Here is a 27,486-nt window from a genome sequence, read left to right as displayed (position 1 = left end):
GCTTAAAATACTGTAGGCTGGATTTTTAAGTGAGATGGTGATTACCTCCCTATAATAGTAGATTTTCATAGACCGAACCAACTTTTGTTATATTGTACAGTGTTTTCTCTTGTTGATCCCTGTCATTGTTTTGTACTAACTTAAAATTGCAATATATATATATTGATAAGTGCTAAATGTTACACATTTAAGCCCCTTAATTCACTTATGTTAATCTCTTAGTTTGTTATAGTTTAATATTTTGTGTTGTTTTTGTATTTTGTAAGTTTTGGAAGAAAAACACTCAAAATCTATCAAGTTCCAAGCTTAGAAAAAAGTTTGCAAGAAACTAAAGTTGGTAGACTCATTCTTAGAAAGATCTGAATCCAATTCAATTTTGGACTTGTTTGCTGCAAAAAAAAAAAAAAAAAAAAAAAAAAAAAGAGAGAAATTGACAAAATCTATTATTTTTTGAAAAATTCAAGAATGAGCATGTCACTGTATTTTAACCATAAATTTTTGCTCAAGTATTGGATTGGAGTGAAATTAGAAGCGTTAGAAAGCTAATACAAAAGGAAACAAATATTTATGAAATAAGTTTTTCCTGATTCGGATGTTTACCATGCCAAAATTGCCTACAATATAGGACCAAAAATATGGATGAATTTGGAATTTTTTTCCTTCTTGGATTGAGTGTTCAGTCTCCTACTTGGACTAGGAGACTGACTTCCGATTTTTTGGGGATTTTCTATGGCTTATAAGGTTCTCCTAATACTTATAAATATGCCTCAAAACAAAGAAGAAACACACAAGCTTTGGGAAAGGAATTGGAGGCTAGATCAATAAGGGTTTTGGTTTTTCTTTCTTCATTTCTTTATTTTCTGTATGTATATACTTTTAGTCTGAATTAGTTGTAGTTAATTAGTCTTGTTGGGGCTTGATTGAAGCCCTAATCATGTTTCTTTAAGGTTTTGATTTGCCTTGCTACAAGTATTTGTGATTCTTAATTGATTATTTTCGGTCTTCATGAATTTCTCGCATGTTTATGCTTAATCATCATATGCATGTGATATGGATTTGTTATTTATGTCAATTTGGATGGCCAAGTCCTAAGAATAATAGAGTAATGAAAGAACTCCATCACATGTTCTTGGATTAATCAACATGAAGACAACTGGAATAGATGACATGTTCCAGTTTGAGTGTGTTTACCAATTTTCAAATTTTTATACTTTCTTGAAGAACAACTTAGTAGATGCCATGCAAAATCTTTCAAGGAAGAAAAGAGTTAGAGTAGATATCATGCATAACTCGTTGCTTAGGGAAATCATAGCTTTAGGAATAGATGTCATGCCCTTATGGCTGGTAAACATTAAGCATCGCAATATGGTTCGTAGCATTATACTTATCGTTTTCTAAAAATAGGATGATTAGTGGTGAATATCGGAACCCTACCATTTTATTTATTGTTTTTGATTATGTAGTTTACTTTATTCCATTGCAATTATATTCAAAATATCTATCTTATGAAGTTCTCTATATTCAAAATATCTGTCTTATGAAGTTCTCTTTAAGCACAATTTATCAATCCTCGTGAGAATGATCTCGTACTTGCTTTCTACACTATCGTTTTGATCTAGTGCACTTGTGAGTAAAACATACATTTATTCGCCTATTATTTAAGTGGATATTTGCACAATAGTTGTGCATGCTCATCATCTATTTTCATTTTATTCTGTGTCGAGGGGTATGCATCCTAACAGTCTTTCATTTGATGGTGCCCATGGGTACGTAGCCCAAGTGTCTTTGGTTTAGCGTTTTGTTCCATGTACATGCCTATGCTTTCGTGACTTAATCATACGTATTCATGCTTTCATACACTCATGAAATTCTAAACATTTCATGTTTTTCACATTATTCTCATTGTAACATGAAATCTTAACTCATTTGAAATTTCTTAAAACAGAACTCATTTCACAATTCCATAAACACATTCTAAATCAAATAAATCATACTTCACATAAATTAAATTATAGAAAGCATCCATATTCATATATCATTTCAAAATATCATTGCCTCTGTTTATCAAAAATCTAACATTTAAGACATTTCAAAACCATCAAAATTAGTATATTTTCTCAGTGAGCTGAATACTCACATTGGTTTCTCGACTTACAGCTTATGAAGGAGCTTTCCATGTAAGCCTTGCAATGTACTATGTATAATACATTGCAACGATATATTAAAACTAACCCATACCATTTTCTAACTCTAAATCCTACTTAGGTTCTTGATTTTGCTCAAGAGTTAATACCCATTGAAAACCCATAAATTTATAAGACTACATTTGGCAACTCAATAACTAATAATACTAACCCATAAGATTATCTTAGGGTTAGTCACACAAATTGCTAATTTACAACACTTAGTAAAAATCTAGGGTTTTGGGTTTTACTTTGATTTTTCACTAAAATGAGATCCAATGCTTGGAGATTGCTAGAACACTTCACGAACACCAAATACATAAAGAGAATTGAGAGATTAAGCTCAAACTCTAAAGATTTACACAAAATCTAGCAAAGTTAGGATTTTTTTGATTTAGCTCAAAATGATCGGTGAAAACTTAGATCTTGCAACAAGGATCATGTTTCCGGTGTCATATTTTAGTTTGGAAGCTTCAAAATGCTAGAATGATTGTGACGTTCCACATCGATTGGGTATGGAAATAGGGATGCACTTATATGTATATTTACACCCTTCTTGACACAACGTGTTTTAAAGCCATGATGATCACGAACCTATTAGAACTCTACAGTTAAGCATACTTCTGTGAAAGTAGTACCAGGATAAATGACCTCCTATGAAGTATAGTTCGGGGGAGCTTAAAATGGACAAATTATGTCATTGAGAGTGAGTTGTTACAAATAATATTAGAGCAATTGCCCAGCCTGAGATGGGGAGCGTGCACAAGCCCATGAGGGTTGCCAGTGGGCACTCATTGGGATGCCAAGAATGGGGTGATCTCATAAGGGTCATCAGCGAGGACGTGGGGTCCCGAGAGGGGGTGATTGTGACGTTTCACATCGTTTGAGTATGTGAATAAGGATGTGCTTATATGTATATTCGCACTCTTCTTGACACATCGCTTTTTATAGTCATGATAGTCATGAACCTATCAGAACTTCACGGTTAAGCATGCTTCTGTAATTGTAGTACAATGATAGGTGAATTCCTGAAAAGTCTAATTCGAGGAGCTAAAAGTGGACAATATTATATCGTTGGGAGTGGGTCATTACAATCTATCCTTATAATAATAAGTGATATTAAAGTTAATGGTGATGTGTGACATAACTTATTGATAAGAACAATAAGTAAAAACATAAGCAACGATACTTTAAATAGATTCTATTTTGTATTCTCTTATCCTTCTTCTACCATTCTCTATTGATGTGCCATTGTCAATTCACTATTTTTTTTTTTTTTTTTTAATTAAGATTGATCTAATGATGAATTGCCAATGCTACGTCAATAGAGAAGGACCAGAAAATGATGTATAACACATTTCTACTGCTTGCAGAGTCATTAAGTTGAAAGCAGATATATTGTATAAATGTGAATAAAGCCTACAAGCATACCTAATTCTTCGCTTGACACGCCAAATACCAGGAATGTCATCACTACATTAGAAAGAAAAAGAAAAAGAAAAAAAAGTACATGTATATCGAAATTTTATAATCATATGTTATAAACAAAATTTAAATTAGAGTTTGGCAATGCTCAAGTTAGTGACTAGGTGAGGACGAAATTAACTCAAGAAAGTGAAAGAGAGAGATGTTTGGGAGTATGTGAGAGCGTACATGAAGTTAGTCCCTTGATTCACTCACCTTATTTAAGCTGAGTTTATTTTTGGTCGTGCGCACAAGCGAGACATATGCTGATATGCGTCTAGTTAGCCTTGAATTCGGCCTTTGATTGTGCTAAAGGCTAACTTTCGGGATTCTAGGAGGACTTTTGCCTTTTTGAAAAAGGGGCTCTGAGGATCTTTCCTTTGGTGGGCTTTTTCCTTTTGTGGGTGTAGGTGTTGTTTACCATTGGGATCTGCTGCCAACGAATCTTTCTTTTGGTGGGTTTTTCCTTTGTGCAGGTATGGACGTGTGCTTCACGTTGGTTTCACCAGACCAGATGGGCCACCTAGACGGGCCCAAGCACGAGGGGCTTCTTTTGGTGGCCCTAGATGCCATGGGTGGTGTGGGCTAGTTGTGCGTGGGCCTTTATGGAAACTAGGCTTTATTCTAGTAGTCCCCCAAGTCAAAGGAAATTAAGTGGAAGATGGGCTGTGGGCTAGACTTCCATTCCACCTAGGGTTGGCAAAATGTGTTGGCGTTTCGGGTTTGAGATGACCCACTTGACCTGCCACCCGTTTAGGTTCAACCCGAATAAGACCCGTTTAGTTAAATGGGTCAGACAGGTCGGCACGAGCACAACACACTAATTTTAACTAGTGATACGACACAACCTGTCTAACCAGTTTAGTTAAAGAATCATGTGACTCCATTAAAAAACCACAGCATTACAATCAACGAAAAATCATGGAGACAATGATTGAATCCTAAACCATAGAGTGAATAACAAAAGGAATGCTTTAGTTGGGATTTCGGAAAAATAAAAGCATAGATTAAAATATACGTCATTTCTCTCATACGATTGCTGTGAGAATGAACCCAAATAGAAATGTTCTGCAAGATTCTTCAAAAAATTTAGAACGGTTTCGGTGGAGCTCGAGGGGTTTGATTTTTAGTTTCAAATCTTTTTTGGGTGGAGCGGTGCGAAATGGGGAGGTTCGAAATTTTCAGAATGGTTGATTTTTATTTTATTCTTATAGTATTATTTTAATTTCGTAATTAAAGCATATGAAGTAAACCCTAACCCTTATTTCATACCAAGTTCTATAAATGAGTAGATGGATCACATGGGATAACTATTACTTACCAAATTTTCAAAAGAAATAGAATTTTCAATCTTTGTTAGGTTTTTTTTTTTTTTTCCTAATTAAAAAGGGAGAAGAAATGCTACACATCCTAATTTTTTCCTCCAAAATTGGTTCTCAGGTGATGTGTCACCATCTCCTGAGATCTATTGTTTTAAGAAATGTGTCACCATCTCATGGGATTATAACATATCATTTAGGAACCAACTTTTGAAGAAAAAGATTTGGGATAAATAGCGTTGTTTGAAAGGCAGAGGGGGACGACTATGAAAGAAGAGTAATGTTACTTGCACAACTTTCACACAACTTTTGCACAACTCTATTTTTTTTTTTTTAATGATTAACCATTAGATTTGTTTTCCTACATGTGGGCCCTAAATATTCAATTAAAAAAAAGTTGTTAGATTTATGTAAAAGTTGTGTAAAAATTGTGCAAGAAACATTACTCATGAAATAAAAAAAGAAGCAAAGGGTTTTGGCAACTTACTAAGCCCGTATGATAGGCTTTTCGTTATATAAACTATTCTATTACAGGAGATAGTTTACAGTAATTTGATAACTACGGCTATTGATGCATATGAGAGTAAACTAACTATAAGATAAAGAGAAGTTGAATCAGGACTCTTTTGTGCACGTTGAGCCTGTTGAAGGTGATAGACTTGAGTGTGTTGAAAGTGATAGACTTTGGAAGGAAGTAGGCATCTCATGTGGTTCCTTCTTCTTATCTGATTGGTGTTTGCCCGTTGGACAATTGCACAGGAGGGGCTTAGATGTAGGAAAACTGTAGGCGCTCCTTCAAGTTGAGAGCCATAGCTTTACTGTCGAGCTCCACTGAGGACACTAGCAATACCCAAGCCAATAGAGTGGTAAAGCAAGTGCTTCACATTTCAGGATTCGACCTTGAGACCTTACCCCCATTGTTGAACTCTAATGCCACTAGACCACTCCACTCGGTACCAATCTATGTTAGGTTTTAATTGGCCTATTTGGTGTCTAAAAGCTCATGTCCGGACATGACAGTTTGGTGTCCAAACATGACTTTGGCTAGGGCTGTAAGTAAACAAAGCCACTCGCGAATATGCTTGGGCTTGTCCCGAATAAGCTTAGTTTGAGATTGGTTCATTTATTAAACGAATAGACTTTGAACAAGAATTTAAGCTCGTTTATTAAATGAACCGAACTCATATAAAGTTGACTTGGCTTGTAGAAGCTATATTAATTTTGAAAGGTAATTTAAATATTTTAAGTAAAAAATTAGCACATACCTATCATCTACAACAAAGTGTTTGTATAAGAAGGTAAACAACCACTTTTTAAAGTTCGGTGATATATTTGCAAATTGCGTGTTAGTTTGAGGAGGTTAATTATAGTTTTTTATTTTAAAAAAAAATTTGCCTCCTTACAAAAAAGAAAAAGAAAAAAAAGAATAGCAAATAATTAATTAATAATTAAAACCCATTTATTTGGTTGGATTGGACCCATTTTTTACCCCAACAAAGGGGTCGGAGAATGTGTATAATTAGGGCTATAAATGAATAAGTCAATTCAACAACTCGTTCATATAAACTCGACTAGAATTCAGTTCATTTATAAATGAGTCATTCGTAAACATAAAATAAGGCACAATTATTAAGTGAGTTATACTCGTATAAACTAGTATAGTTTGATTTTTATTTTATTCTTATAGTATTATTTTAATTTCGTAATTAAAGCATATGAAGTAATTTAAGTAAAGAAAAATTCTCTTCATATTATAATAGATATAATTTGAATTATTATTATTATTATTATACTTGTGAGTTTGTGTGTATGTATAAATATAAAATGTATGTGTAATAAATTTATATTCATACCATAAAACAGTTATATAAATTCAAGATTAAATTATTTAATATATTTCGAATTAATTTGTTTGAATTATGCGTTTTGGTACCATAAAAAAGATAATTATAAATTAAGTAAACTACATTGACCAATTTTATATTTTTACTCTAATGAACATAATGACTCGAATAGAGCCCTAATTGAGCTAAACAATACCCTAACGTTAACCTTGGCTCTGCTCGCTCCTCTAAATTCTAAAACCCAACTCATTTTGTTAGCTGCCTCTTTGTTCAACTCCGACGGTTTTCTAAGCGGCGCAGACCTCAATTCTTCGCCATGGTACTCTCTCTCAATTTTGGACCTTTCACGCATTATATTTCTCTGATCTCTACTACTTGTTTGTATTTCTTACTTCCTGGCGATCCGATGTTTTGTCTTTTGTATTAGTGAGTCATTTCTTTTCCTATTTTTGCTTTGCGTATCCTTTTATGTCGTGTTTGGCTGCTGAGAAAACGTGGGAAGAGGGAATAAATTCGAAGTTTTGTTTATGAGCTTTTCGATATTCGGGAGCGGATAAAACTGAAACCAACCATTTAAATGTATCAAACATTGTTTCTTGTCCATATATATATATATATATATATATATATATATATATATATATATATATATATATATATATATATATATATGGTTACGCGTGTGTTATAATTTGTACAATTTTTCTAAATGTTTCCAATGTTTGTCTATTGTTTCAGAAAATAGTAGCACATCATCTATATAAACAATCGAAAAAAATTAGTAAATGGTGTAAAAATGTCATTCATAATATTTGAAATTCACTGGGTGCATTTTTTAATCTCAAAGGCATTGAGAAATGCTATATACAACACCTCATCCCATTGGATTGATGTGGTAATGCCTATTATTTTTTTTACAAAAGAAAAGGTTGATCCAAAGGTTGATGGTCATTGCCATTTCAGCATAGTAGGATAGGGGTGGAATGCGTGTGTATATAGCATTATTCACAGGCATTACATTCCATTCATTAGAGCAATGCTACATACTATACCCTCGTTTTACTGGGCTAATATGGTAGTGTCCCTAAGCAATTGTTAAAAAAAAAAAAAAAGAAAATTCTTGGACTGATGGGCACTGCCACATCAGCCTAAGGTTGACAATTTTTTACATATGCTGCGAATTCAACATGAAGCCAACACAAATTAGCGGATTATGGTTGATTGGTCTGACCCGTTTAATTAGATGGGTCGGGCTAGTATTGATCTATATAGTCTTATACTAATGCCTTAACATGCGACATTTAGAGCTAACAATTTTTGATACGACTCGTGAAAAATTTGGTACAAGCTCAACACGAAATTAGCAGCGGTTAGGGTTGAGGGGTCCAACCCAGATTGAGCTATATAGCTTTATACTTATACCTCAAAACGACCCGAACTTGACACGCGAACACGAATTGCCACTCTACATTAGCCTAGTGAATGTAGGTGTAGTATTTAGCATTTCTCCATTCATAATGACAAAAAGGAATTGTGAACGATGTTTTATATTTATCTTTTTCATCAATTTGTACTTGCCAGAATCTACTTTTCATGTCAAATTTTAGAAAGAGATTGTAGCACTATGTAATCTTGCTAATAATATATATATTTTATTTATTTTTATTTATTAGGGATGTGATTTCTTATCCATTGGAGTACTTTGTTACGTGTTTTATAATTAATAACCAATTGTGGGCCACCTCTTTCTAATTTGACATTTTTTTGAACATAAAAAGCAGAACAAGTCCAAGGAGAATTACTTTTATCTAATTAAGCCTTTATCTAATAATTATTTAATTTCCTTTTTTAAATTTTCTAATAATTCTTGGTTCATATGAATCGGTCTTGCTTTTGTTGGAATATTTTTTTTCTTTAAAATATTTTTCATATGGTAATTGCACTATATGTTTCTTTCTATGCCAAAAGGCATGAGGTAAATTTGAACAAATTTTATGTTCTATTTTCTGTTTAAAAATATCAATCTTTTGTTGTAATAATGGGTTTTTCAATTGTTCTTCTGTTCTTTTGTACTTTAATTCTTGTTTTTCTTTTTTAGTAATTTTTTCCCTTGTAATAATATTTATACTTCGTGAGACATAAATTCCTTTTAAGTAAATTTATTTCTTTTGAGAATGGGGACATAAGAAATTTAAAAGTAACTTCTTGCCCTAACACATTAGTAGTGATTCCTTTGTCTAATATTTGAAATGGATAAAGTAATGCCAAGAATGGATTTCCTAAGATTACTTTTGAAGTAGTATTTTTTTTGCAAGAATAAAGTGTTTTAAAACATATTTCAATGTTGCAAATATGAGCATTTGGAAGTTTATAATTAATATTTAATTTAGCACCACTTGCTTGGGATAATTTTTTAAAATATTTAGTTGGTATTATTCCTTGTATACAATTCATATTGGCTCCAGAATCTAATAGTGCTATTGTAGTGAATTGATATTCTTTGTTTGTATAAGTGTTAATTCTGCATGCCATTTCTGAAAATTGATTTTATCAAATAGATTTATAAAATCTTGTTCTGTTAATTTTTAAATTCATCATAATCAATATTTATTTCTCTAGTATGTGATGTGTCGTTCAAATGTTTTTGTAACTTCTTTGTCTAATTTTCTCATGAGAATTTCTTGGATTAGTTGTTCATTTGAAACCTGTAATTGTATGTTAGAAGTTTTTTTTAACTCTTTTATTAAATTTTTTTTTTTTATGTTTGTAAATCTTGTAAAGTTGTTGGTTCTCCTTTTTTATTGAATTTATTCATTATTTTTGTAAAACTATATGGTTGTTCCAAGGGATCAGGTTTCTTAATAAAATCTTTTAATAAATATTCCTTTCTAATTATGAATTAGTGATTTATCAATTAATTCAACTATTATATCTTCTTGTTTTAAAATTTCTACCTGGTTCAGCGTAATTGGGTTCCATATCATGATGAATTTATTGGCCAGTGTTTAAGTTTGGAATTTTTCCTTACTGTGAAATAAGATTCTTGTATCTGACTCAATACGTGAATGCTTGTTAAGTCATACCTAAGGGACCTTCTTCCGACCTCAAAAGTTTTGTTTTTCAAGAGTAGGTTTAGATAAGTAAAAACCAAGTTCCCTATTGATTTTTTTATTGAAGTCTACTATCTTATATGGATACTTGGTCTTTAGTGGTAGGTCCTTAAGTTGGTTAGAGCACTCACATCAACTTCCCTATAACCTCTTCCCTTTCTTAAATATAGTGAAAATCTAAATAAAAAACCACAAAAAATCACATGCAGCAACTTCCCTATTGCTTCCCTAAACATTAGGTATGCTACAGTGTTATCCAATGCATTAAGAAACACTTTAGCTTCCCGATAGCTTCCCTATCTATTAGTTTAACACAAAATATTTCTCTCTCTCTCTCTCTTTGCCTTTCATTGGGGATTGTGTTGGAATTTTGTAAAAAAAGTGAGGGTATGGAACTTGTATTATGTAAAGAAATAATATTTTAATGGTATAACGAAAGATAAGGGAAGGTATTGTGAAATGTATTTGGATATGGAAGCAAAATGTAGTTTTGTTTCCTAAATTTAGGGAAAATCAAAGGGAAGTTGCTGTGAATGCTCATAGAGATCTCTCAGTGGCAAGTCCTTATGTTGATTAGAAATCTTTCATCTTGATGGTCTATATTGCCTTAAGTCCATCCTCCTGCTTTAATTGAAGAAAACTTATAAAAATTTATCTTTGCTACTTTGTGAATGCTTCACATTGGTTTTTATGGATTATATTCAAAATCTACAGGTGGAACAATGGAAAATTGGTAAAAGTTGATTGTGAACACTACTTGTGAGAGCATAAAGCACGTGATAAAAGAAACTTCTTTTCTTTACTAGATGTTTTATCTGTGTAGGTATACTTGATCAGTTTTAACTTTGTCAAATCAATTTTAACTTCTTTTTTTTTTTTTTTTTTTTTTTTTTTTTTTTTTTAAAAAAAATTATTTATTATTAATCGAAATATCATTAAAAGGGTAAGGCGTCCTCGTATACATAGGAAGTATACAAGAGAAGCCACCTAGGTGGTAGGGGCAAAAAAAACAAGAAAATCATGATAACTAATTACTTAAGAAGAAACGTAAGCAGCTGTCCAAAGTTACAAAGTGTTGAAAAATTAAGACTTTATCTTCTCTAAATTCCTCTTGTGGTCCTCAAAACACCTATCATTACTTTTCCTCCATAAACATCACAAAAGGTACGAAGACACTATCTTCCACACTCGTTGGCAGTTCACCAACAAGCAACAAATCAAGTACTCATCTAGGTATAACCCAAGATAACCCATATCCGGTGAGCTTTTCTGTAAGTTATTTTGAACTGAAATTTAAATCATGTTTCTCCGAGAGAAAGCATGGACAAGGAATTGAAGAATTTGACAAATTATTGTATATTCTAGTAGAAAGCACCCTATCAACAAGTTCTAAAAAGTGATTGGACCCTGCCAATTGTGTATGCTTAAATCTGGCCATGCCTGGTGAATAATTTCAGTTTGTGTTTTTGGCTCAACTCATCGATAAATAAATATATATATATAATTTTATTTATTTATTTATTTTTTCGTGGTTGAGAATCTAACAGCTCTAATATGAGCTTCTTAATTTTCATTTATTTATTTTTGGAATATTGCAGTCTATCCCAGTTAACCCAAAACCTTTCTTGAACAATTTGACTGGGAAGCCTATCATTGTGAAACTCAAGTGGGGAATGGAGTACAAAGGTATGTTACTTTCACTGCTTGGTGATAGACACACACTTAACAGGTTCTAATTCAGGTTTATTTATCTGTCTATTCAGGTTTTCTAGCCTCAATGGATTCATACATGGAACTTGCAGGTACTACTTTGCAATCATTTTTTTCTCTTTTTTACTGTATCCCATTTCATGTTTGTGTTGATACAAGTCTTTTTTTATGCTTAGGAGGCTATAATTTATAGGTTCTTAGCTTCCACTTCAGATAGCTTGCTTCTCTTAAAAAATGAGGGAGTATTATACTGTTGCTGTGAGATACACAGAAGTTTTCTTTTGTATACTCATCATGGTAATACTTCTCATATGCTTACACTCCCCCTAAATTCATGGGAATCTCAAAGAAAGCTTCTTGTATTTGATCCTCAAGGTTCGTTGTGCCTTGCTGTTGGATACTGTTTGTTTATGGATGATTCTAACATTAAAATCTTCACTAGAGTGGTCCTTATGGAATAAAGAGGCTAGGAAAAGCTTCTTATGGGCTACAACGGGGTATTGATGTGCTAAGCTTCTTTTACCCTAAATGGGTCTCGATAGACCAATAAGAGGGCTGTTAAGGTCCTCCAACATTTCATTGTTGCATCTTCTTCCCCTAAACAAACCATGAGTTACTGACTAGTGTTTGTGGATCATGCCAAAGTGAAAAAGGATAACAAAACTTCCATCCATGCAATCCATAATTTGAAAGAAAGTGTTCTGTTTAAAAAAAAAGAAAAAAGAAAAAAGAAAAATGAAAAGATATTAATAGAAGAAAGAAGAAATTTGGCTGATACTTGGAATAAGGCTGATGCACTGTGATACCATTTTGCTTGAATTAAAAACTCTTTCAACATGATGGTTGGGTTTTATGTTTCCTGGTAGATCAAGGGAAGAGAAATGGTAGAGTGATTGGAAGAGAAGTTTATAGTATAGAATTTTTTTGATAAGTCTAATTATTCCTTAAGTATAGAATTCTAGTTCATATGTTTGTATTTTTACTATGCAAGTTGAATTTCCTTTAAATTTTGGAATAAAAAATCATATAAAATCTAAATTTGAAGTTTTAGCTTGCATTATGACCTAATGATGCAACCATGGAAGATTTATTTGCTGTTACTTTGTAACTTCGTAGATTCCAACATTTATTTTGTCGCAACACATATTGGGTCAAGTCTTATTTGGTTTACAGCCTGTTTGGGATTGTGTTGTGTTAGTGATAAAGTTCACTCCAATGCAAAGACTTAAGACTCTAGGACTCAGCTGCTCAACTGAAGATAAAGATAAATCTTGTACATCTAATCTTTAAGTCATATACTTGAACTCAAACACTAAGAGATAAGTCTTATCATAGTCGACTATCTCTTGTTAGCTAGATAGGTTTAAATAGTTTGAATTTAAGCTCTATCTCTATCATCTATCTCCTGCTACATGATGCATAAGTTGTCATTCAATATACTTGTAATTCCTCTCTTATAGATACACAAGCCTATGCTTTATTCTAGCAAGGCAAACAACCTACAAATCATATCTTCTATATGGTATTAGAGCCAATACTGACAAACGTCAATCTTCCTTCCGCTACTACCAATCAAATGGCTGTCAACCCAACCGGAATTCCTCCCCTAGTTGCCAACCCACCACCTGTTGCAAATCCACCCCTAGCTGCAAACCCACCTGCACTCCCAACCCTCATCACCTTCAACCATTTTAATCCTCTCAAACTCACACCCGGCAACTACAATCATTGGATTCCGCAGATTGTTCCCCATCTCAAAGGGGGAAATTTATTCGGTTATGTGGATGGAACTCACCGTTCTCCACCTCCGACCCTGGTGACTACGACGGATGGTGTTGTTTCCATCAGCCCCAATCTAGAATTCCTTCACTGGCAGATGTAGGACTAGTTGATTCTCGGCGCCATAAATTCCTCCCTCTCGGAGAAGATGCTCTCTCATGTCACTCATTGCGCCACCTCCCGAGAAACTTGGCTGACTCTGGAGACTTAATTTGCTTCCCAGTCACATGCATGAACAATGAACGTGCACTTCCAACTGGCCACCTCAAGAAGTGCAGTTCCTCCATCAGGGATTGCTATCAACACTTCCAGCAACTTGCTGATGCGCTGGCTGTCGTGAACAAACCACTCAGTAACTTTGAGATGGTTTCTTTCCTCCTCACTGGCCGATTTGTTGGAAGTGTTGATAGTAATCCCTGATGGAGGAACTGCACTTCTTGAGGTGGCCAGTTGGAAGTCGTGCATGTGACTGGGAAGCAAATAAAGTGTCCAGAGTCAGGCAAGCTTCTCGGGAGGTGGCGCAGCGAGTGACATGAGAGAGCATCTTCTCCGAGAGGGAGGAATTTATTGCGCCGAGAATCAACTGGTCTTGCATCTGCCAGTGAAGGAATTCTGGATTGGGGCTGACGGAAACAACACCAGCCGTCGTAGTCACCAAGGTCAGAGGTGGAGAACGGTGAGTTCCATCCACATAACCGAATAAATTTCCCCCTTTGAGATGGGGAACAATCTGCAGAATCCAATGATTGTAGTTGCCGGGTGTGAGTTTGAGAGGATTAAAATGGTTGAAGGTGATGAGGGTTGGGAGTGCAGGTGGGTTTGCAGCTGGGGGTGGATTTGCAACAGGTGGTGGGTTGGCAACTAGGGAAGGAATTCTGGTTGGGTTGATAGCCATTTGATTGGTAGTAGCGGAAGGGAGATTGACGTTGGTCAGTATTGGCTCTGATACCATATAGAAGATATGATTTGAAGGTTGTTTGCCTTGCTTGAATAGAGCATAGGCGTGTGTATATATAAGAGAGGAATTACAAGTATATTGAATTACAACTTCTGCATCATGTAGCAAAAGATAGATGATAAAGATGATAAAGATAGAGTTTAAGTTCAAACTTTTTAAACCTATCTAGCTAACAAGAGATAGTCGACTATGATAAGACTTATCTCTTAGTGTTTGAGTTCAAGTGTATGACTTAAAGATTAGATGTACAAGATTTATCTTTATCTTTAGTTGAGCAACTGAGAGTCCTAGAGTCTTGAGTCTTTGTATTGGAGTGAACTTTATCACTAACAATACTTGTAATTCCTCTCTTATATGTACACATGCCTATGCTCTATTCTAGCAAGGCAAACAACTTGCAAATCATATCTTCTTTATGTTGGAAAATAGAGCTTTTATATTCAAAAATAGCTTTTGAGAAAAAGCTTAATTTTCAAGCTTTTCTCAAAAGTGCGTTTTGGCATTTTTAGAGCAAAAAAGTCAAAGAAATACTTTTTTGAGTTTTTTACCAAACATACCTATTTATGCTTTGCACAGCTTTCTATGTATTAAAAGTACTTTTTAAGCTCCTTAATGCAATACCAAACAGGCCCTTAGAAGGTCAAGCCATTAGAAGTTTAGCATTAAAACTGTTTTTGATTTGGGTCTTACTTTATGAGTGATGGTTAGTTTTATAAGGGTATAGTGGTAATTGAGTCCACTTTGGGACTTTCTAGGATTTCTTAAGTATTTTGGGTTTATTTTCTTTCGAGTTCAAGTTTGTCTTTTACTAGTCAAATTAGAATTCTCACTTTTAGTAGATTAAAGAATATCATAAGGCCTTGCAAATTTTTTTTCAATGGACGTAATAATTTCTAGGACTTTGATAATAGGAGATTGAGAGATTTATGTTTTGAGGCAAGAGTGCCTAGTCTTCTTCTTTAGCACACATCATTTTTTACCCTCTAAATCCTTTAAAAATTAAATTGTTCATGTTTTTTAGCCATTGAATAATGCTTAAAATTGAACTCTGAACTCTTCGGTCAGTCATTGTTAGCAGATTCCGCAACTTTCCAAAGCTTGTTTTAAATCCTACTTCTAATCAACACCCTAGAGCCGGGACCTAATTCTAATCATTCTGGCCTCGTCTCTCTTCTCAGCCCCTCTCTCTCTTGTCTCCATCTCAGAAAAACCCTTAGGTCTCTTCTCTGATCCGTCTAGTGAGGAGGGAGGGACGGTTCCTTCCTCTTCCTCTAGTGCTTTTCTTCTTCTTTTAGGTCTTTTAGTTTGAGGTTTCTCCTCTTCTTGGGTGTAGATCTACGGTGGTTGGGCTTTCTTTGGCGCACACGCGCCCCGCCCGAGGCCTTTCCGGCTTGTTCCTGTCTTAATCGTTGACGTCGATTCTGTGGATGGCTGCCGCGCTGCTGTGTGTGGTTGATGGGTTCTTTTGCTCTTGGGTAGTAGATCAACGGTGGTTGGGTCCTCCTCCCCGTGTATGCCTCACCGGGGGGGTTCTCCGTCGTGGTCTGGCTCTACCCTGCCATCAGTGTTGCAGCGGGTGGCCGTGCATGCGCCGTTCTGGCGGGCGTGGCCGTTGGTGTTTTTTGAAGCTTGGATGTTAGATCTACGGCCTTTGGGACTTCTTCACAGCGCACACGCCTCTCCAGTGGCTTCTCTGGCAATTTCCGTGCTGTCCGATGGTTTCTCCGGTGGGTTCCGGCTCATGTGGTGGCACACGCCATCGTCTCTGCATTTTTTTGTCTTCTTTTTTCCCCTGTATTTCTGGCATTTCCTTTGAATTTAGGGTTTGTTTTTCTCAGTTTTTGTTGGCTCGGGTTTTCGGTGTCTCTCTTGGGTGTTAGGTTTGTTGGTGTTTTTTTGGGAGGGTTGTTCGGGGTTTCTGGTGGGTTTTGGGGGGTTTGTTGGGTTGGGTGCTTTCGGGGCTGGTTTGGGTGTTCAACTGGGGCTTCTACTGTTTTTGGGGATTTGGGTTTCTCGTGGGTTTTGCTTGGGTTAGGTTGGTGTTGAGGCATTTGTCTCTTGTATACTCTGTGTGTACTAGGGGCGCCTTACGCTGTTATTTATAAAATCTGCACTTATTAAAAAAAAAAAATCCTACTTATTGGACCATAAACATTGCACAAACCCTAAAACCTTCTCCTCATTACAATAAACCCTAGGAACATCGTTTTTCCAATCCTAAAGCCCATAACAAGCACATGTAGACTGGTTATCACTAATTTTTATTATGCCATCTATTGTTAAAGATTGAGATGAGCTGCATAGATCATAGTCCTGTTTATCACATGCTCGTTATCGTCTTCTCATCTAAATATTCATCAGGACTTATCTTTGAGATTAGGTTCGATAACGTAGCTTGATTTTATTTTTTTTTAGAATCTTACATAAACCTGAAAAAGAATAAACCATAAATCAAGATATGAATAAAGTTTTCATTGGATAATTTCACCTCATGTCTTGTGAAACTTATTGTGTTTGAACCATGTCGACTGTGCGAGTAAAAATAAAAAGAAAAAAGGTCCATTTTTGCCTTATGTAGATATGTGGTTGCTTGAAATACATTTCAGACACTACTAAAATGTGTGAACTTGAAATATACTTAGCTAGTTTAACCTTCTCATATGAATACACATCTAGATTTTATTTTTGTTTGTTTGTTATATTCATTTCAGTAGCTGCTAAAATTATCACATATATGAATTCTTATGTGCAGCTAGCTAACACTGAAGAATACATTGATGGGCAATTCACTGGCAATTTGGGAGAGATTTTGATCAGGTAACTTTTGTCAATGGTCAACACTAGTCGCTCCATTATAGTTTTACATGGAATTGTTATTTATGAAGGCGCCTCTCTTTTATAAAGTAGATGTTTCCAACGATGCTTTTATCACATAAACCATATGATAAATGAAGAATGACTTACAAGACATGACAAGTGGCAATGAATATCCTTTTGGTTCAAATGGAGGAAGATAAAATTTTGATGGTCTTTAATTGGGGTTGGATGGTTCACATCATTAAAAAGCTTGCTTTATTTTCTCAATAACATTGGCAAACAGACGTGAGAGTAGAAAAGTGTAGCTTGCATTTGGGAGTAATTCTAGAAGTCCCTTTTGTATCTCTCCTAAAATGAGTTGACTTTTAAAATCACTATTTGATCAAAATTCAATAATGATCAATCATAAGCTCAATGGTGATTTTAAAAGCCACATTATCATTGGAGGGACACAAGAGAGTTCTAGAATTACTCAGTAATTGGTTGTCTTTACTTGAAAATCTCTCTTTGTGTGTTTTTGCTATTGTGCTAAAGCCAATGTAAGTAGTCCCATTAGGAAATTATATAATGTCATCTAAAACTGATGCGGGGATGGAAGATTGATTTGCCGTAGCTATGCATGTTACTTTCCAATTTGGTTAATGTCAAGGTTTATTTTGTAGGGTGCACATGCCATTTCCAATTGAAGCAAAATAGTTTATGTTTCAAAATTCGTCTTGTTAGGATTCTAGGGTGGAAATAGCTTTAAATTGGGGTTGCTAGTTTAAAGGTTATAGGTGTTTTGATGTGCAGTGGCAGATCTGGAATTCCAAAAAGTATCTTTCAATAAATTTATTTATGGGGTTAATATGTTAATGATACTTTTTCTGCAATATTCTAGAATTTGTTTGTTGGTATTAGGAGTTTTTATTGGGTTTTGCTAGGAATTTGTTTACTAGTCAAACTAGGGATCCTAGTCCTTGTAGGTTAAGTAAGATCAATGAGTCTAATTCAAAGACCTCAAACTTTAATTGATTAAAGAGTAAGTGTTGAATACTGAGGCGCACTAGCCTCGGTGTGTTATTTTCTCTCTTTACGTCTTTAGAATCACAAATCAGATCCTTTCCTATACCTTTTGAAACCTTGAAACCCTGAATTTCAATCTTTCATAGCACATATCTTCCCCCAGCCATCCTGAAGAGCATATCCTTTATTTTTGCCAGAAAATTCTAGCAAGTACCAATGAGCTTTAGCTCAAATGGTACTTCCTCCCTTTGTAACAAGGAGTAGGGTGAGGTCATGGGTTCAAGTCCCACATGGTGTGTGTAACATACCAATCAAAAAACAATTATTATTATTTTTTTTAATTTTTAATTTTTTTTTATTAATAATTCGAGACTCTAGATCCATAGATTCATAAACCCGCATGGACAAGTTTTGTTCTATGTCAATTTGGCATAATAGCAAAAGTTCCTCTCTTTTATGATTCTAATTTCGATGTCCAATATCACTTAGAAAAAGCATATGATCATGTTAATTGTGATTTTTCTGCTGTATATGCTGAGGTGTAGGTTTGGCGGGAAATGATGCTCTTGGATAGCTTATTGTGTTTCCTCGGCCTTCTTCTCGGTGTTGGTGAACGGATAGGACAACAAAACCCTAAACCTTACTGATGTAATCTTTTCTTGAGAGTTAAGTTAGAGACTAATAGGGAGTAAATCTTCATTTATTTTGTAGTCTAGTCTAATAAGGAATAGATATTCCAAATAAGGTTATAGCCTATAGGTTATTCGTGAGTATTCTTTCTCACTAGGGTCTAAGTCAATGATGGCTAAACCTAGCCTTGTAACATGTAGCTATTATTCCTCTAGGGTTCTTGCATGATGTAAATGATGGCTAGATCTAATGGTTATGTCTTATGACCTAGTCGTCTCCTATTTAAGCATAATCCTAACGAATAAAATATCATGCTTGAGTATTAACAAAACCTAAAACATCTTTTGGTGTCTTAGAGGTCATGGCTCCCTTGAAGTAGCCCATATCCTTTTCCCTTGGATCTTATTTGTTTGGTTCACATCATGTGGTATCAGAGTTAGGGTTCCTCTTGTTAACAAGCAATTGTTAATCATAGAGGCCCGGTTGATTGTTTTCTCCAGCAATCACCGATCTACACTCTCACTATGTCTTTTCAAATCTTTTTGGGCGCAGAGCAACAAGCAAGGCTAGAAAAGATGCGATTAGATTTTCTAGTGTGGAAAGATAAATCTAGCAAACATATGGAGGAGCATGTGAGAAGAATTAAAAGTTTTTTTCTACCACACACCTCTCCAGTAGGCCAATCCCTACCCATAACACCTATCCCACCGGCACCACCCTTAGTCGTAGATCTGTGCCGTTTAGTTCACCAACAGCAACCGTCATCCCAGATGCACCGGCCACCACATATCCGCCATTCGTTTTACAGACTCGCTATAACACATCGCATCAAGCAGCCGCTATGGTTTCCTTGTCAACCTCGAGTAGCCCACCCTAGCCACACATCCCGAAATCACCAAACCCGGGCTTCTTGATGCGTGGTTAACCGCCACACCGCTGAAAGCTTCTCACTGTCAAGTCTTCCGCCGTTGCAGGCCACCCCACACGCAATAGTTACTGCAGCATAGCCCAGCTGCCACACTCTCAGAAATAAAAGAAAGAAGAGACGTGTTTTTGCTTGGTTAAGGAAGAGAGAAAGAAAACACAGGTCCTTGTGTTTTGGAATTTTATCTCTGGATCGGAGCTCATAACTGGTCAGGACCATGCTATTGATTGAAGCAGACAAAGCCTTGGTTTAGTTTTTAATATTTGTTATTTTCATAATTTATAATTTTAGAAGGGTTTTAAGGGATTTCAAGAGTAGTTTCTTAGAGATTTTCCGTGGGGACAAGGAAATTGTTAGGGGAAGGGAATGATGTAATCTTTTCTTGGGAGTTAAGTTAGAGACTAATAGGGAGTAAATCTCCATTTATTTTGTAGTCTAGTCTAATAAGGAATAGATATTCCAAATAAGGTTATAGGCTATTTGTAAGTATTCTTTCTCACTAGGGTCTAAGTCAATGACTGCTAAACCTAGCCTTGTAACATGTAGCTATTATTCCTCTAGGGTTCCTGCATGATGTAAATGACGGTTAGACTTAATGGTTATGCCTTATAACCTAACCATCTCTTATTTAAGCATAATCCTAATGAATAAAATATCATGCTCGAGTATAATCAAAACCTAGAACATCTTTTGGTGTCTTGGAGGTCACAACTTCCTTGAAGTAGCCCATATCCTTTTCCCTTAGTTATTATTCGTTTGGTTCACATCACCTACCAACCTCCTTCCACCTCAAAACCTCCCAAACCCTAGCATAGTCGATAAAGAGGTTGAAGTAGAGACGGCACTGTATCGCTGCCCGCCTGGACCGAGTCCTCAGCTTTGTCTTGGCCCTCGATTTACTTAGGCAACCTTCTGTATATCCATTTCTTAGGTTTTCTCCGAAATACCCCATAACATCGTAGGAAAATTATGGGAAAACTCTCGAAGCCTGACAAGAAGATCGTGTACGATGGGAAGCTGTGCCAACTTTTGGACGAGTACAACAAGATGCTGTTGGTGGTGGCTGAAAACGTTGAATCCAACCAGCTCCAAAACATTCACAAGGGTCTGCGTGGCGAATCTGTGGTGCTCATGGGCAAGAACACCATGATGAAGTGTGTTGGGACATGCACCGGGCAAGTACGGCCCGCGTCTACCAGCCCATCCGAATGCCAAGATATAGGCCTCGCAAGTATGGTCCAAACCTCAAAGGGGGCCCACTTGAAGAACAAGTCCCCGCCAGTTGCCCACCAAGGAACCGGCGTTGGACCAGGACCAGACATCGTTCGCAAATGGAGAAGACAACTCGCTATTATTCACATCGCATAGGACAAACGGGTGCGACCCAAGCTGACTATCGGGTCAGCGATCGCCTTAGCCATTCAAACAACCGCGATCGGCTTGTTAGGAATTCTCCTAGATCCCCGAGAACACTAAGCGTAAGGAAGATTGAGTAGACGTGAAAGTGATTGATGGGATAGTTAAGAAATTCAGAATTAAAGTTTAGGACCACAAAATGTAGAAAAAGAGGGAACAAGAGATGACTAGCCGCCTAAGAAGTAGAAGGCAGGGATGGACCCGACGTCATGATGAAGTACACTGGGACAGATATAAGGGAAAAACATAGAGGTAAGAGGTAATTTTTGGCATAACACACACACACACACACACACACACACATTGAAAAACAAGTCTTCTAAAGGTTTTCTCTCTAAAGATCATGATTTGACTTAGGCATCGGCCGCCAGCGTGATCCCAAAACAAAGGGGCGCGAATGAGACTTTATCAGTTGAGACCAACTTCAGAGACCAATGAGCATTGAGGCAAGTTGAACCGGCGGGAGAGCTGATTGAGTTGGTGATAGGAAACCCAGATCAGAAAGTAAGGATTGGAGCCTAGCTCCCTGACGAAATGAAGGAGGAACTTTCCACAACTTTTTGAGGAAGAACAACAATGTGTTCGCCTGGACACATCAAGATATGCTCGGGATCGACCCCGAAATCATCACCCACGCGCTTAGTGTAGATCCCACAGCCAAGCCTGTGAAACAAAAGAAGAGACATTTCGCCACCTGAAAGGAGCATGGCGGTTGATGCCGAAGTTGAAAAGCTCCTTAACGCTGGATTCATTAGGGAGGTGCATTATCCCGACTGGTTGACGAACATGGTGATGGTGAAGAAGACAAATGGGAAATGGAGAATGTGCTTTGACTTCACGGACATTAACAGATCCTGTCAATCGGTTTTGTAGCTTCAGTTTTGAGTCGATTTGTAGTTATTTTTCTCTTGTGATGGCGTCTGGTTTTCCATGGAGGGGTGGTGCTCATAAATCTTTTTGTGCTGGTAATTATAAGAGCGCTCGCCAAGGGGACGACGTTCCCACAAATTCATCTCCCGAACTGCGCCTGCTTAATGTTCGAGGACATTCTTACGAGGATGAGCTTTCCATGGGTTGGAGATTCGCGTCCGAGATCGATTTGTTTGTGGGTGCGGGAGTAGGCGGTAATTGGGATCAGTCCGCCAAAGATCCCGTCTTCCTCGACAATTTCGTGGAGCAATACCGTCTTCCTCAACAATTTCGTCTACCAACTCTATGAAAACGCCCTGATTCCCTTTCGCAATCCCACCCGGCGATTGGGGTACATCGCGAAAAATAAAAAGTTGGTGGCACCACCGATCGTAATGTTGGCTTGGGTCGCTTCGTCGCGATCCCACCTAGCGATTTTGTTTGGGGGGGGGGGTACATCGCGAAAAATTAAAAGGTCGATGGCCTCACCGATCGTAATGCTGGCTGAGATCGTGAGGAAGCAATCTCACCCAACGATTGGGGGGTACATCGCGAAAAATAAAAAGTTGGTGGGCCCACTGATCGTAATGCTGGCTGGGATCGTGCCGAAGCCATCCCACCCAGCAATTCGGGATTACATTGTGAAAAATAAAAAGTTGGTGGCCCCACCCATCGTAATACCGGCTAGGATCGTGACGAAGCGATCCCACCTAGTGATTGGGGGGTACATCGCGAAAATTGAAGACGGCAGGGTAACGAGCCCACTTGCCAAAATGTCACAAGTGTTCAAACCGCTCGCTACGATCTTAACAGCGTGATCCCAGTGAGCGTTTTTTTTTGGTGGGGGGAGGACACGTTAGGAATGACCTATAGTGCAAAAAAGAAAAGAAAAGCTAGGTACAATTACGAATCAAGCCGTTGGAATTCAAGCTCCTCGCATAAAAAACAACCTCCTCAATAAATGTCAATAATCTCAGAGTTGGACAAACCAACCAGAGAAGAAACAAAAATAACACCCAATTATAATAACAAAATATGGGGCTATCTTGGTGGCCCGTGGAAAACAAAAAACAGTAAAACAAATGATTAGAAAACACCAACAACTATGTGTTAGCAAAATAAATTTGTGCTGCTCGCTAGCAACCACCACCATCGCCCAGAAACTCTTCATGGTCGTCAGAAGCCCCCCCAAGTGGTCAGGTCGTCAAGCGCACACTTCCACACGCAGTGACCGACAACGGCTGCGCTCTGCCAACACTTGCTTCGCGCGCCTATCGCTCCTCCAAGCGAACTCCTTCCCCTCTAGCCGTCCTAGTTTGTGAACATGACGGAAGCCCTTAGTGTTCGCAAATTTTTGAACCGTCTCGTTGGAAGCCCAACTCTCTTCCAATTGTAGATGCATCACATCATGCAAAATTTGCTCATCTAACTGCTCGCGAGCCTCCAACACGGTGGCTCTTAACTCACTCTCTGAAAGCGAGTGGACGTCAACCGTCCACGGGTCGGGGGTGCATAGAAATCACTGGATTGATCCAGGTTCCCACCCCCTGCGCTCACGAACAAACTGATCTTCGAGCCGTGGAAAGCTTTTTCTCATAAGAATGTCCTGGAACATTAAGTGGGCGCAGTTTGCGAGATGAAACTGCTGGAATGCCGTCTCCTTGGCAAGCGCTCTGATGATTACAGGCACAAGAAGATTTCTGAGCACCACCCTTCCATGGAAAACCAGACACCACCACAAGAGAAAAATAACTACAAAACAACTCAAAATTGAAGCTGCGGAACCGATTAAATAAAAAGAGAAACTTCGCAAGTAGGAAGCCAAGTGGTAAACTTGAAGCGTGATAAAGGAAAGTACCAAGACCCTACATGCCCCGACCTTCCAGCTTTGGCATCACTTCACTTGCGCGAGAAAAACACGAATATAAACAGCAAACCTAGGAACTTGTAATATTCGACTCGTTAGAACCGAAGCATCAAATTATCACTTAATTTCCTTTATCCCTTCGGACACGTGAGTGCTAAAGAGAATTGGGAGGTAATTGTTGGAACATGGGTCGGGCAAGTATGGCTTGCGTCCACCAGCCCATCCGAATGGTGCCAGATATGGGCCTCGCAGGTATAGTACATACCTCAGAGGGTCCCCGCCAGTTGCCTACCAAGGAACAGGCATTGGACCAGGACCAGACATCGCTCGCAAATGGAGAAGATGCCTCGCTATTATTCACAGTGCATTGGAGAAACGGGTGGCGACCCAAGCTGGCTATCGGGTCAGCAATCGCCTCAGCAATTCGAACAACCGCAACCGGCTTCTTAGAAATTCTCCTAGAGCCTCGAGAACACTAAGCATAAGGAGGATTGAGTAGACGTCAAAGTGAATGATGGGATAGTTAATAAATTCAGAATTAAATGTTAGGACCACATAATATAGAAAAAGAGGGAACAGGAGATGACTAGCCGCCTAAAGAAGTAGAAGGCAGGGACGGACCCGACGTCATGATGAAGTACACTGGGACAGATACAAGGGAAAAACATAGAGGTAAGAGGTAATTTTTGGCATAACACACACACACACACAAACACAAGTCTTCTAAAGGTTTTCTCTCTAAATATTATCATCTGACTTAGGCATCGAAGTTATCGCTCGCCGGCTCGCTTCAGCAATGATGTGAACTAAACAGTACAAGAACCAAGGGAAAAGGATATGAGCTAAAATTGAGGGAGCCGTGACCTCCAAGACACCAAAAGATTTTCTAGGTTTTGATAAAACTCAAGCATGATATTTTATTCATTAAGATTATGCTTAAATGGGGGATGGCTAGGTCATAAGGCATAACCATTAAGTCTAGCTTTCATTTACATCATGCAGGAACCCTAGAGGAATAATAGCTATTGTTACAACGCTAGGTTTAGCCGTCATTGACTTAGACTAGTGAGAAAGAATACTCACAAATAGCCTATAACCTTACTCACGAATAGCCTATAACCTTATTTGTAATATATTTTCCTTATTAGACTAGGAAAGAAACGACTAGCAATTATATGGAGATTATACTCCTTATTACATCATCCCTCCCCCTAACATTGCCCTTGTCCTCAAGGTGGAAAATGTTGCCAGATGTATTCTTTGTCATCCTCATCTCCCATGACCACACCTCCATCATCATCTTCTCCCATCAATATATTTTTTTTTTCCTGAACCAAAGCCAAACAAAAACTCTCTTCTTTATCTCTCTCGCACCACAATGAACACAAGTGACTCCCATAGGTGTGGAGGCGCGGCGTGAGTTGATGACAGTGCTTTTGGAAGGTTGGGTCTGGTGCTTTCCAAATTTGCGGCTAAGCTGGGTTGATTTGCGTTTGGTCGACGGTGGTTTGGTGGGACGCCGGTGTGGATGGATTTTTGTTGCTTCAACAACTCTTTTTTTCTTTTTTTGTGACGGTGGTAGCCGGTGGGTAGGTGTTATGGGCAAGGATTGGCTTGCTTGAGAGGGGTGTGGTGTAGACAAACTTTTAATTTTTCTCATATGCTCTTACTTATCAATTTTTTTTTTTTTTCTTTTTGCTCATATGCTCCTCCATATTTTTGGTGAATTTTTCATTCCACGCAAGGAATTCTGACCGCATCTTTTCTATCCTTGTTGCTTTGCACTGAAGAAAATTTGGAAAGACATGGTGATGGGCATGGATAGGTGATTGTTGTAGAAAACAATCAACCTTGCTCTGATACCACTTGATGTGAACTGAACAATACAAGAACTGAGAGAAAAGGATATGGGCTACTTCGAGAGAGCCGTGACCTCCAAGACACCGAAAGATGTTCTAGGTTTTGATAATACTCGAGCATGATATTTTATTCATTAGAATTATGCTTAAATATGAGACGGCTAGGTCATAAGACATAACCATTAGGTCTAGCTGTCATTTATATCATGCAGGAACCCTAGCCGCTGTTTACATGTAGGAACCCTAGAGGAATAATAGCTACATGTTACAAGGCTAGGTTTAGCCATCATTGACTCAGACCCTAGTGAGAAAGAATACTCACGAATAGCCTATAATCTTATTTGGAATAAATTTTCCTTATTAGACTAGGAAAGAAACGACTAGCAATTATATGGAGATTATACTCCTTATTAGTCCCTATGTGCTCGTCAAGGCATGATTGCTTCAAGCAAGCTCTTTTATCTGATTTCCTTTGCATTTGCAGTGATCCTTGGAAGGGTACTACTAGGCGACGTAGAAGATATCGACTCGAAAACTGTTCTAACGAAGCGCTCCATTGGGATCCATTCTGACAAGATCGACAACAGTGCCTTCCTCAGCCTCATTCCCCTCCTTGTGGGCAATGTGGGGCTGATTTTCACCAAGGGTGATTTGAAGGAGGTCAGTGGAGATGTCCCCAAGTAGAATGTTGGAGCACCTGCTCGTGTTGGTTTGGTTGCTCCAATTGATGTTGTTGTCCCTCCTGGAGGACATCAGACTTGACCCTTGTTAGACCTCTTTTCTTCCAGGTTCTTAACATTCCAACCAAGATTAACAAAAGTACTGTTGAAATTATCACCCCTGTGGAACTTATTACGAAGGGTGACAAGGTTGGTTCCTCTGAGGCTGCCTTGCTTGCAAAGCTTGGCATAGGGCCATTCTCTTATGGTGGTGTTGTCCTATCTGTTTATGACAATGAGTCAGTCTTCAGCCTTGAGGTACTTGATCTGACTAAGGATGACCTTATTGAGAAGTTTGCCACTGATGTTGCATTGGTTACTTCATTGTCACTGGCTATCTCGCACCCAACCCTAGCAGCTGCACCGCATATGTTCATCAATGGCTACAAGAATGTTCTTGCAATTGCTATTGGCACGAAGTATTCCTTCCCCTAGGCAGAGAAAGCTAAGGAGTTTCTAAAGGATCCAAGCAAGTTTGTTGTTGCTTTTGCCACTGTTGTTGCACCTGATTCTGGTGCGGCCCCTGCAGTTGCTGCTGCCAAGGAGGAAGAGAAGGATGAGTTGGTCGAAGAGTCAGATGATAACATGGGTTTTTATTTGTTCGATTAAGTTCTGGTTGGTTATGCTTTTTATATTATGACGTTAATGCTTTCAATTACTTTCTTTTGGATCGAGTGCCTGAGTTTATTATTATTGTATTTTTTTTTTACAAAGTTTTGTTGGAGGGATTCTCAAGTTTAATATGGCATAGTACCTTTCATTATAAATTAATAAAAAAAAAGAGGGAAAATTCACAGGACCACTGGGATCGAACACTGGTGTTAGCTTAGCTCTGATACCATGAAAGAAAAGATGTAAAATAAATTAAACACAAAGTGCGAAATAATAAAATAGACACAAAGATTTTATATGGTTCGGTCTATGATCTACGTCCACAAGATCAAGCCCTAAGCGCTACATTGTGCTCTTATC

The 27,486-nt window shown here is 37.5% G+C and overlaps 1 long non-coding RNA gene and 1 pseudogene across 1 annotated transcript in view; both read left to right on the top strand.

Annotated features, from left to right (window-relative positions):
• The first annotated feature begins 6,974 nt into the window (after nucleotides 1–6,974).
• LOC133880325 (uncharacterized) overlaps nucleotides 6,975–27,486 on the top strand; it is a 34,924-nt gene continuing 14,412 nt past the window's right edge. The window contains exons 1-4 of the long non-coding RNA XR_009902238.1: nucleotides 6,975–7,129; nucleotides 11,519–11,606; nucleotides 11,684–11,722; nucleotides 17,120–17,184. This is a non-coding gene — a long non-coding RNA (uncharacterized LOC133880325). The remainder of the gene's footprint in view (nucleotides 7,130–11,518; nucleotides 11,607–11,683; nucleotides 11,723–17,119; nucleotides 17,185–27,486) is intronic.
• Nucleotides 20,078–27,255, top strand: LOC133879459 (large ribosomal subunit protein uL10-like; annotated as a pseudogene).

Source organism: Alnus glutinosa, chromosome 10 (assembly GCF_958979055.1).
Source record: "Alnus glutinosa chromosome 10, dhAlnGlut1.1, whole genome shotgun sequence".
Classification (NCBI taxonomy): domain Eukaryota; kingdom Viridiplantae; phylum Streptophyta; class Magnoliopsida; order Fagales; family Betulaceae; genus Alnus; species Alnus glutinosa.
Note: the sequence above shows the minus strand (reverse complement) of the source record. Positions and strands in the feature narration are given on the sequence as shown.